This window comes from Lepisma saccharinum, unplaced genomic scaffold (assembly GCF_977018435.1).
Source record: "Lepisma saccharinum unplaced genomic scaffold, izLepSacc3.1 HAP1_SCAFFOLD_184, whole genome shotgun sequence".
Lineage (NCBI taxonomy): Eukaryota > Metazoa > Arthropoda > Insecta > Zygentoma > Lepismatidae > Lepisma > Lepisma saccharinum.
In genome coordinates, this window is record NW_028142981.1 from 591,371 (window position 1) to 603,578 (window position 12,208).

Consider the following 12,208-nt stretch of genomic DNA (forward strand, 5'->3'; position numbering starts at 1 on the left):
GTTACTCCGAGGTATTCAAAATTATTTGAGCGTTGTATGTTCGTTCTCATTAATCTAATTGTCGGATTTCTTTTGGTACTAATATTACCCTTGGCAATGAGGTATTTCGTTTTTTCTGCCGAAAGTTTCAGTTTGGCGTTATTGCACCAATTTTCCAAGGCCGCTATGGCATTATTTGCACTTCGTTCAGGGACAGAGGGAATCTCGTTAATCCATTCATGCGCGTCACTAATTAGATGACGAGGCATTTGGCTATTCTGACTGAGCCTATTAGCCCCGTCTCTTCCCTATGTTAGCATAGGTACTTTGGTACTCAAGATCGTTACTATTCTTCCAGCTCCTACTCCACCTTACTCTCACCTCTGCCGGCCATAGAATAGTATGACCAATAAATAAATAAATAGTAATAAATTAGAATAAGTTAGATTGTATATAGATATATATCTGTGTATAAGTATTTCTTGTATAATATATAATTGTATAGCTCTCTTCGTCTTCACTCTCCTTCTCTATGTCTTTCTGTCTAGTGCGCGCGGATCTGCGAGTTCCCCCTATGGTATCCAGGCGCTTGGCTCCACCGAGCGTATGATTGTGTCTGTCTCCCACGCTACCGACACCTCCTCTCCTCTCGTCTCTCCTTCTGGGGAACCTTCTTTCGTTTGCGGGGATCTCGGATTTTCAGGTCTCCCCTCGCTTTAACCTGGGTGACGAGGATCAACAAGTTCCAGCTCTTCCCTCGTCGTTGCCAGGCACGTGGTTCCCTAAGTAAACCCTTTGGTAGTTGTCTATTTGTAGTCCAAGTGCTGATTGACAATCTTGATAGACGTTCGGATTGCCGTTAAGCTCAGCGTCATGAGGAGTTCGTTGCTGCTGATGCCCAGCTGTCTTAGCGCAGCACGTGTGATTGAAGGTAGAGCTCCTCTTGACCCTAGGACTATGGGAGTATGGATCACCCGATCGGCCTGAAGTGTGGACGCTACCACCTCGTCCAACTTCCTGTATTTATCCACATTCTCCTTTCCCGCTTCCTTGAGTGAAGTCTCAGTTTCGAACCTGACCGTCATGTCGGTAATGTACGCGACGTTATCCTTCACTAAGACGAGGTCCGGCTTGAGACGTTCTTTGGTCGCAGGTATGGAGAAGGTTTGCTCTTTAGCCACCGTATACCCTTTTGCAGAAGCCTCTATGATGTCCCGCAGTTCATCATGACGCTTGATCCGCAGTCCTTTTGATGCTGTGCAGGCGCCTATTACGTGCCCTAGGGTCTCGGGCGCCGCATGGCATCTCCTGCACTCATCGGACTCCACCACCTTAGCGCTTTTGAGGACGTGGTTGAGACCAACTGTGTTAGATCTCAGCCTCAACAAGTCGTTGAGCTGACCGGGCTTTAGTAATCCCTGGTTGACGAGAGCTGCGTTGGCTATGGGGTCGTTGAAGAAGTTCTTGACTCCCAAGCCATGTAGTGGCTGCTGGCTCCATCGCTCCGGCTCTAAGTTAGATATTATCTTTCTGGCCGCAGCAATGGTGTCCAGCGTAACAGGTGCCTGGACGCCGGTCACTCTAGCAATGCCTTCGATTCTGGCGCCCATGCCTGTCTCTGGGAAGAGGTGAGTTACCACCTCGTCCCGCGAGTCTCTCAATCTACAGAGATTTCCTAATATCCCCAGCTGAATGATAGTGGTCAGGCGCGGAACGCCCAGCCCACCATCGCGCTTTTTACAGTACAGTAGCTGATCGGTGGTGGATTCAGGTAACTTGAAGGCCCTTTTGTGGAACCTCCTGACTTCCACGTCAATGGATTCCAGGAAGTTCTTTGAAACTCCGACATTCACCCATACATATTGGAATTTAGGCAGGATGTTGGTGCCGATAAGTTTCGCCTTCTGGTGTGGTTTTAACTTGAGCCTGGAGGCACGGATCAGGTTTTCCTTGACCTCCCGCAAGTGGTATTTATTCGAGAGGCCTTGTGCCAGAGTGTATTGGCACCCGAGGTATTGGAAGACCTCTCCCGTTTTCACCACCTTGATGGGCTTACCGCCCAGCGTGAGCTGAGGGGAACAAGTAACCCATGTTTTGTGTAGACCTTCAATTTGAAAGGCCACACATTTCTCAGTCGAGATGCCCATATCGAGTTTGTCAAGGAATTGACTCACTCGGGCAAGCTGGGTGTTCATGCCAGCAGCGCTGTTCGTGAATATCACGAGATCATCGGCGTATGCTGATGCTGCTAGTTTCTGGTTGCCCAGATCGTAGCCAGCACCGGCGCCTTTGATATCCTCGATCAGCTCGTCCATTACGAGGTTGAACAGGAATGGGCTCAAGCAGTCCCCTTGCTTGATCCCTCTTCGCAACTCGATGGATTCGCCGTATACTGATGTGCAGATTCCGTCATACATATCTGCTATCAAGGATATCAGGTGTTGATTGACACTTTTCTTCGTCAAAGCTTCAATCATTGCTGCGTGTGGAACGGTGTCAAAGGCTTTACTTATGTCCACCGCGCAGCCGGTGAGGGTTCTTCGGGCTTGTCTTTTGGCGTGGCTTATCGCTTTATCCAGGATAAAGCAGTTTGCCGCGCACCCCTCACCCTTGACAAACCCCTTCTGCTCAGTCGTGAAACTAATGAAGCGTCGCAGGGTCTCGTCAAGAATGCCGGTGAAGGTCCGGCATACGATTGAGCTTATCGTGATAGGCCGCCAATTCTTAACCTGGGATCTGTCCTTGCCCATCTTGGGAAGGAAGATCGTTCGGTTCTGCTTCCACCTCTTCGGAACCAAGCCCGCATATAGAATGTAGTTGAAGAGGTGGGTGAGCGTTGTTGCGACCCCTAGTTGTCTCAGGTGGACCCTCCTGAGACCGTCGGGGCCGTTTACGGACACTGTCCACCGAGATCGGAAGAATCATGGCCAATCTACTCTCCCCGTCAATTCCTTTTTCTCGGAAGGTGGCTGTGAAGGAGCCTTCTTGACTCCACAGATCCTGGTAAAACTCCACGAATTCCTTGTTCCCAGGTCTGACATCCTGTTCGTCCAGGAACTCACTGGAGTTCTGGACGATGGAGTCCGCAATCTTTTGTGGGCACTTTTTGAAGATTGCTTGAGTTTTGGCATAGAGCTGGTCAGGTCTCTTGCCCATTGACTTCCTTCGCCCCTTCTTTGGTGTTACTGCCCTTGGGGGTGGATTGCTAGCTACCACACCCGCCTTCAGCACACCGGTGAGAACTTCCACTATCTCCTCCAGTTTCTCACCTGCCTGTTCCTTCCCTAGGTCGAACAGCTCCCTTATTCCCCTGTCGAGCTCGCGCAAGCGCGCCTCTGGGTTAGGAGGAATCCCTTCCAGGTACTCCACAAATGGATCCGCTAGGCTGTTTGTGGGTCCACAGATCCTCTGGGCTGTTCACGTCTACCAACTTGTCCACCATAAGGTGAACGTTGATAACGTATGGTTCATCCGTGTGCTCTTTCATCTTCGGCTCCGGGTTTGGCGTTGCCGCCTCCGGTTCGGTCTCCTGAGAGGCCGGGTACTCAGGGGAGCCTTCCCTTTCGTCCCTCTTCCCAGGGCAGCAGGGATCAAAAAGTTTCACCTCTCCCCCCACTGCTGCCGGGTACATGGCTCCCCCGAGTTCCTCCGTCGATTCCGAGCTTGTCTCATCCGGTACGGCCAGCCTGACTGTCCTTGTGGTTGTGGTGGCCTCCGGGGCTCTTTCTGGCGAGGATCGACAAGTGCCACCTCTACCCTCTTTGCTTTCGGGGCAGCGGGGATCCACAAGTTTCACCTCTACCCCCACTGTTGCCGATTCCTTAGAGCCCCCGAGTTCTCTCAGTTTCGCTAGGCCTGTTACTTCCTGTTCTGGTTGTACCAGAGCCTGGCTCTAGTCCTCGCCTCTGCAGGCGACGGGGGTGTCGGACGGCTCAGGACTGGATCTATCCGGCACTGTGAGGAGTCCCTGCTGGGCAAGGTGTCTCCTCTTGTCCCGGATTTGCCTGAGAGTCTTTGTTGGGAACGCAGCTGTTAGTTCCCGCCGTCTACCCTCCGTATCGAGATCCCTCCTCTCGATTTTCAGGAACATTTGTGTGTCCTCCGCGGACCACACTTTGCTCCTGGCTGGACCAGGTCTTGGAACCCTTTCCTGCGAGATCTTGACCTCGTTCCAAGCGTCAGGATGCGCTTCGCGCTGATGCTGACTTAGGCCCACCTGCTTTTGGAATGTCCTCCCGCATGGTTTCCCATCGGTAACGACTTGGCAGGCTATTACTGCGGGCGTCACTGGTCCACTTTCCACCACTGGTATGTCTGGCTGCCGGCATTTCGGCACATGGGTCTCCATCGCGTGAAGCCCATCCTTCTCTTTGCCACACTTCCGACACTGGTATATCACATCCGTCAGATGCAGTTCGCGATAATGCTTCGCCACACCCTTCTGCGACGTGAATACCAGGTGAAAATGCGTGTGGCAAGTGTACACTCCGTCCACTTTTTCAAATGGGTACACTATCCTCACCTTCTCTGCACACCTCCTCCCCGTTTTTCTCTCTCCATCTCTCTCCTTTCTCCTGCTGCTCACTCCCCCGCTAACCTCTGCTCTCTGACTGGCTTCCGACGCATTATAGATAGTACTCTTTGTCGTGGCCATAGTGGAGTCAGGAGGTTGTTCGAAGGTCGGCCAGATTCACCGCGGCCGGCCTACAGGTCCGGTTCCGGTTTTCTGTAACGATACCCATCAATGTCACCGGCCAACATCAAGGGCTGCCTGGGTTCCGCGTTCGTTACTTGGTTTTCCGGGAGCTTTCGCTCCCAGAAGTCCCTTCGCCCACTCACTCATCATAGGTTTCAGCTTTGTCCGTCCTGCCTTTCTTGCCCAATGACACGGATCCCCGGAGTATAGGGTAAATCGCCCTACAACATCTACTCCCCAGGCTTAGCCACTGTTACGCCGAAGACCCCCAGCTTAATCAGGCCGAGGGTCGGCACCACCGAGTCTTCAATGTTGTGGACCCCGTTCAATGAACTTGCCATGCTTCCTTATCCTTCTCTCCCACCACAACCTCTGTCTCCGCTTGGCTCGTTCCCTAAGGGTTTCCTGTCACCAGTCCCCCCTGGGCAGGTCTCCTCATCCAGCCCCAGCCTTATGGATGAGGTTTTGGACAATACTAAACGTTCTGGGCTTGGCGTCCCCCCATAACAAAGTGAGAGTGCGGCTTTGCCTACCCCCTCGCTGTTCCAGGGGCGTAGGGTTTTCTGTCGGGGTTTTCTCCCCTAGCCTTTGGGTCAAGACCCGCACGCAAGGCAGCGTGGTTTGTTGTCAGGGTTTCCTCCCCTAGCCTCTGGTCCGGGATGATGATGTACATCACTAGCTCACATATCTGCGAGCCGTTCCACTATCCGCCACCGGTGGACCCGCTCTGTAACCTGAGGCAGGGTTCTCAAGGGAACCTTCATGCGGGGGTCAACGAGTACCATCCCTCGCCCCGTAGTACCTGGGTGCAAGGATCTTCGAGTTTCACCTCTACCCTCGTAGTGCCAGGCACTTGGCTATTCTGACTGAGCCTATTAGCCCCGTCTCTTCCCTATGTTAGCATAGGTACTTTGGTACTCAAGATCGTTACTATTCTTCCAGCTCCTACTCCACCCTTAAGAGAGTCATAGTTACTCCCGCCGTTTACCCGCGCTTCCCTGAATTTCTTCAGCGCGACATTCAGAGCACTGGGCAGAAATCACATCCCGTCAACACCCTTCCAGGCTGTCGAGATGCTTTGTTTTAATTAAACAGTCGGATTCCCCTGGTCCGTGCCGGTTCTGAATCGACCGTTCGTCGGCGGCCGACTCGAGGGGAGGCACGTTCCCCCCGGCGCCCCCGAGGGGGGCAAGGGGTTAGGTGCGTTCCCCTCAGAGAGCCCAGGGACGCTCGCGGAAGTCCGACGCGCGGTCCAAGCTTGGAACAACCCCGGAAGGATGTCCCTCGCCAAGACCCACGCCGGACCGAACCCGCGGTGGCCCCCCGGGACCCGACCGGCCCCGGTCCCCAGAGCCAATCCTTGTTCCGAAGGTACGGATCCAGATTGCCGACTTCCCTTACCCACATTAGTCTATCGTCAAGAAGCTCTTTACCTCGGAGGCCAGATGCGGATTCGGGTACGGCCAGGCCTCGGGACTCTGCTGCGCTGTTCCCACCAAGATTTTCAAGGTCCGACGGGCACCCGGGGAAACCGCACCCAACTACGGTTCTCTTAGCTTTCCCCAGTGTCCCCTTCTCCTTCTGGGAAGATTCCGGGGAGCGTAGGGGATCGCTCTGACAGAACAGACAACTCTGCCCCCGGGACCCGACAGATTTTCCTGGTGCCACCAGTTACCCGGACTTACGGACTTCGAGGGAACCCGCGACGCACTCCCGGTCCCGAGACGCGGCGGAGGGCTGAATACCCCACTTCCCTTTCGACCGCGGCCGAAACGCCGGCGCCTCGCGCTAACCACTACACCTCTCCCGGTGGCAGCGCGAAACTGACCCGACGCATCGGTGGGAGTTTTCCGCGGTCTAAGGACCGGCTCACCCGCCTGCAACTGCTGTTGAGGCGGAACCCTTCTCCACGTCTGACCTCAGCGAGATCTCATCAGATTATTTGCTACTACCACCAAGATCTGCAACGACGGCGGGTCCAGGCAGGCTCGCGCCCAGACCCTTCCACGCTCACCGCCGCGCCCTCCTACTCACCGCCGCATCATTCTTGCATTGATGCCAATGCATTAGCATTGCGGCGGCGGCCGGGTATAGGCACGACGCTCGATTGCCATCCATTTTCAGGGCCGGTTGCTTCGGCAGGTGAGTCGTTACACACTCCTTAGCGGATGCCGACTTCCATGGCCACCGCCCTGCTGTCTTGAGCAACCGACGCCTTTCATGGTTTGAGCAGCGTCGATTCAGGCGCCTTAACCCGGCGTTTGGTTCATCCCACAGCGCCAGTCCTGCTTACCAGGAGCGGCCCACTGAGCACTCGGGTCCAAGAAGGCCCCGCTTCGCCCTAGGGGCAAGCGGGACCTCCATCCCGTTCAGAGTTTGAGAGTGGGTCGAGGCCGTTTCGGTCCCGAGGCCCCCGGTCATTCGCTTTACCGGGATGGACCCCCCTTGCGAGCGCCAGCTGTCCTGAGGGACACTTCGGAGGGAACCAGCTACTAGACGGTTCGATTGGCCTTTCGCCACTATGCTTAGCTCAGACGGTCGATTTGCACGTCAGAGGCGGTTCGGACTTCCACCAGGGTTTCCCCTGGATTCGTCCTTGCCGAGCATAGTTCACCATCTTTCGGGTCCCAGCGAGTGGGCTCTTAGGTACGATCCCCGCACCCGGAGGTGGGGGATCACCCCGGGACTGCGCGAGGGCCCTTCGTTGAGCGACTCCGGGTCACCTCGATCGTCCCAGTCGCTTTGACTGCGCCTTCGGGTTTAGTGATTCCCTTAGACTCGCCCACGCGCTAGACTCCTTGGTCCGTGTTTCAAGACGGGTCGGATGGGCCACTCGTTGAACACCGCACGGGCCCGGGGCTCACAGTACGCCCCCCCGCGAACCCCCCGGACGAGCGGGGGACGGGGGGACACTGCCAGGCACGCCACATTGCTGCGACCTCTACGCCTTCCGCCTAAAAACGGCGGCGGATCCCCAGGCCTGCCCATGAGCCGTAGGGATCCGTCCGGGTCACCGGGGATTCTCCGGACGAGCCGGAGAGCTCCACCCCAGGCCCTTAGGACGGATACCAACGAGCCGCGGTGCCCTACCGGGCGCGGGATGAAGGGGGACCGTCCCCGGACGCACCCTCGCAGACGGGAGGTCCCTAAGGAAGGGGACAACCCCGCTCGGGGGCCGGAGACTTGGTCCTTAACCCTTGAATCACCTTCCCCCATCGAACTCTCGAGCTCCATCCGTTTGACCCCCAGGCGGTTTCACGTACTCTTGAACTCTCTCTTCAAAGTTCTTTTCAACTTTCCCTCGCGGTACTTGTTCGCTATCGGTCTCGTGGTGATATTTAGCCTTAGGAGGAATCTACCTCCCACTTAGGGATGCATTCCAGAGCATCCCGAATCCTTGGGAAAGCGCCCAACCCGACTCGGCAAGGCGGAGGTTCGCACGAGCCTAGCACCCTCTGTGGGATGTTGGTCCTTTCAAGTTACACTTAGAACCTCCCGCCGAGCGGGATTTACGGACGCTCCCTTTCACCAAATCGCCCGTCGGCTCGGATAACCGTGCCGGAGGCTTGGGTGACGGGCTTCTCCCTTTTCGCTCGCAGCTACCGAGGGAATCATTGTTATTTTCTTTTCCTCCGCATATTGATATGCTTAAATCGTGCGGGTGGTCAACCCTGAGTCGAGGTCGGGTTCTAACTTTACATTGCGGTTTCCTAGGAGGTCCGAGGGATCTTCCTCGTCGCCCAACGCAGGTCCTCCTATCTAGACGGTAAGGCGGCTCTCGAGCTTCGGCGGAAACCTCTAACCTTGACCGAGCTCTCCTTCCGCGCGAACCGAAGAGACAGGCTCTTCCACGCGTCCGTAGACGACTGTTGGAAACTTACCCTGCGTTCAACGCGAGGCACCCGCCCGGACGAAACTGAGTCGTCCGGCCGGCTCTCCCACTCCACGTAATTCCAAACTTTGGAAATTTAACCTTCCGAGCATCCGAGTGGTCCAGCCACAATGTCCGAAGAAGCCTACATACCGATCACCGGCGAGCAACTAGAGTCGGGCCGGCACTTTTTCATTCTCCACGTGCTTTCTTTACGGTGCTCTACAGTTAGGTTCAACCTAACTGCAAAATACAACCATCTCTGCTTGCGCTTCTGCAAGTGCCCGTCAATTATAATCTGGCCGGCCGGCCGGACATGCATAGCATGTCTGGCGGCAACTTTTTCATTCTCCACGTGCTTTCTTTAACTTGCTCTACAGCTAGGTTCAACCAAACTGCAAAAGACAACCATCTCCGCCGGCACTTCTGCAAGTTGCTCGCCCCTGAATGCTCGGAAAGCTGCTTCCGGGATACGGATCCGGACTGCTCCGGGATGACACCGCTGCTTCGAGGCCTCTTCCACGCACGCGCGGATCCGTAGACCGGTCTTTCCACTTCTTGTACTAGAATGGAGTCCTCCGAGAAGACGACCTCGCGGCCGACTCCTAATGATCCTATTTCGGATTCGACCTTGCGACCGCTCTTACCTCCTTGAGAGAGGCGGCCGCGAGACTCTCGTGGCGTGCTTTTACACGCGCTCTGCTCGCAAGAGCACGTCATTTTGAAACTTCCGACACTCAACCAGGACCGACCCAGGTAAAGACCCGGGCCGCAATGTGCATTCGAAACCGTCGATGCTCTCTGTTTTGCAGATCTCGCTGCTAGCTGCGTTCTTCATCGACCCACGAGCCAAGTGATCCCCCGCCTGGGGTTGTCTAGTTTTGCTGGAGTGCGACAGGTCGCACTCCGGCGGAATGATGTGTCTGTTCATCGGGAAGCGCCCTCGCGAGCCTCCCCGGATGATACCTACCCCCCCGTCTCCAAGGCCTCGAGGCGGGGTTCGGGTGCATGTTTTAGCGGGGCGATACCTTTAAAGGTCGAGACTCACCTACCCCTATTAAGGTGCTTCGTGCTCTACAGCAAGGCTCACCGTGGTCGGCCAAGCTGCACAAGACACAGTGATCTGGACTCGATATATACATATCCGCAGGCTCCAGGGCCCCCCTTGGGTCCCTTCCACGCTCGTGCGGATCTGCGTACTACCATAAGTTTTGGAGGAGGAAGCGGATATACCGTACGGTAATGATCCTTGGGCAGGTTCTCCTACCCAAACCTTGTTACGACTTTTGCTTCCTCTAAGTGACCAGGTTCGGCCGTCTTCCCGACGGTTCCTGCTTAAGGTGGCAGGGCGCCGGTCCAAAGGCCTCACCGTATCACTCGATCGGATGCATCGACGGGCGGTGTGCACAAAGGGCAGGGACTCGATCAACGCGAGCTGATGACTCGCGCTTACTGGGCATTCCTCGTTAGCGGGGAACAATTTCAATCCCCGGTCCCTATCACGAAGGAGGTTCAGCGGTTACCCGTACCTCTCGGCAGGGGAAGACGCGTTGTCTCCTTCAGTGTGACGCGCGTGCGGCCCAGAGCATCTAAGGGCATCACTGACCTGATATAGCTCCCACTCTTGCTGCTTGCGACAACCGGTCCCTCTAAGAAGAGGTTTTGATGCGCCGGGGGTACACGTACCCCGACGCCTAGTTAATAGGCAGGAATCTCGCTCGTTATCGCAATCAAGCAGACAAATCGCTCCACGAACTAAAATCGGCCATGCACCACCATGCACCGAATCAAGAGAGAGCTCTCAATCTGTCAATCCTTACGATGTCCGGGCCTGGTAAGTTTTGCCGTGTTGAGTCAAGTTGAGCCGCACGTCCCACGCCTTGTGGTGCCCTTCCGTCAATTCCTTTAAGTTTCAGCTTTGCAACTATACTCCCCCCGGAACCCGAAATCTCAGGTTTCCCGGGGGCTGCGCGCACGGTGTTCTTGAACCTTGCGCATCGCTGGATGGCATCGTTTATGGTTAGAACTAGGGCGGTATCTAATCGCCTTCGAACCTCTAACTTTCGTTCTTGATTAATGAAGACATTCTTGGCAAATGCTTTCGCTGTAGGTAGTCTTGCGAGGATCCAAGAATTTCACCTCTCCCCTCGCAATACTAATGCCCCCGTCAATCCCTTTTAATCATTACCTCTGGTTCGAAAACCAACAGAGAGAACCGAGGTCCTGTTCCATTATTCCATGCAAGGAGAATCGAGGCAAATAGCCTGCTTTGAGCACTTTAATTTGTTCAAGGTAAACGCCCCGGAATACCACGATCCACTCGGTGAAGAGCAGACCGAGGAAACCGAGAAGATGTCCGGTACGGCCAATTCAACGCCTGACGGCGAACCGACCGCCCGAGACCCAACTACGAGCTTTTTAACCGCAGCAACTTCAGTATACGCTATCGGAGCTGGACTTACCGCGTCTGCTGGCACCAGACTTGCACTCCGATAGGTTCACCCAAATGTTTAAGGTGGATACATTCCGATCACGGGGCCTCGGATGAGTCCCGCATCGGTATTTTTCGTCACTACCTCCCCGTGCCGGGAGTGGGTAATTTGCGTGCCTGCTGCCTTCCATAGATGTGGTAGCCGTTTCTCAGGCTCCCTCTCCGGAATCGAACCCTGATTCCCCGTTACCCGTAATCACCATGGTGGGCCAATAACCCACCATCCAGTGTGATGAGGCAGACATTTGATAGATGCGTCGCCGGTGCTTGACCGTGCGATCTGCCTAGAGGTTACTTAGAGTCACCAAATGACTCGGCCCGCAGAAGCGGACCGTTTGGTCTTTAAAGGTAAGGGCACTCCGTCCGGTTGCCCGGCCGGAGACACCGTGAGCATGTATTAGCTCTGGAATTGCCACAGCTATCCAAGTAGGATGCGTACGATCTAAGGAACCATATCTGATGTAATGAGCCATTCGCGGTTTCACTTTGGTCAAGTCCGTACTGAGACATGCATGGCCTAGGCTTTGAGACGAGCATATGACTACTGGCAGGATCAACCAGGGTACGGTGCATACTGTGCGTATGCAGCACTCGCGCGAGGCAGAGTGCCATGTTTTAAACAAGGAAAGCGGCTCGCCACTAACTTAGGCAACGCAACACTGCTGCGTGAACAACAGGTTACACCGCTTTCCCGAAAACATACTACTACTCCCACTACTTTGGTTAGAGGCCTACGTAGTTCCGCTTTTAAAGCTGGAAACTTCGAGACGTTCGTTTGCGCGCGGGAACGGCGAACCGACTTCTTCGATTGGCACCGTGCCCGCGTCTGGGTTCTGTTCCTGGCCTGGGAGGCACAGGGCATCGCTCAAGAGCATGCTTAGAAAGCACAAGAGCCACCATTCCCACCATATATCAATATGAATTGAATTACTCTTTCTTAACCATGCAAACTTGCACCTGTATCGTTACATTAAGCAACAGATGCAAGCTCAACTAAAGTCAAAGAGTAGTAGCTTGGGAAAAGCTTTTTCTTGGCGACTAGAGTCTCATGCTCATTGGTTGACGGTCTATGTACCGATATACGGTAAGAGACTGGGAAACACACAACTCCTTAAATTTGCCCAGACAGACAAATCTATCTGAAACTCCAAGCGTGGTTCCAGCCAAGCTC

The 12,208-nt window shown here is 54.9% G+C and overlaps 1 non-coding gene and 2 pseudogenes across 1 annotated transcript; all 3 read right to left on the reverse strand.

The window, feature by feature from the left end:
- Window positions 1–5,526: 5,526 nt before the first annotated feature.
- Window positions 5,527–8,360, reverse strand: LOC145982469 (large subunit ribosomal RNA; annotated as a pseudogene).
- A 917-nt stretch (window positions 8,361–9,277) lies between these two features.
- Window positions 9,278–9,419, reverse strand: LOC145982476 (5.8S ribosomal RNA; annotated as a pseudogene).
- A 367-nt stretch (window positions 9,420–9,786) lies between these two features.
- Window positions 9,787–11,601, reverse strand: LOC145982479 (small subunit ribosomal RNA). The gene has a single exon (XR_014441061.1). It is a non-coding gene; the product is annotated as a small subunit ribosomal RNA (ribosomal RNA).
- Window positions 11,602–12,208: the final 607 nt, after the last annotated feature.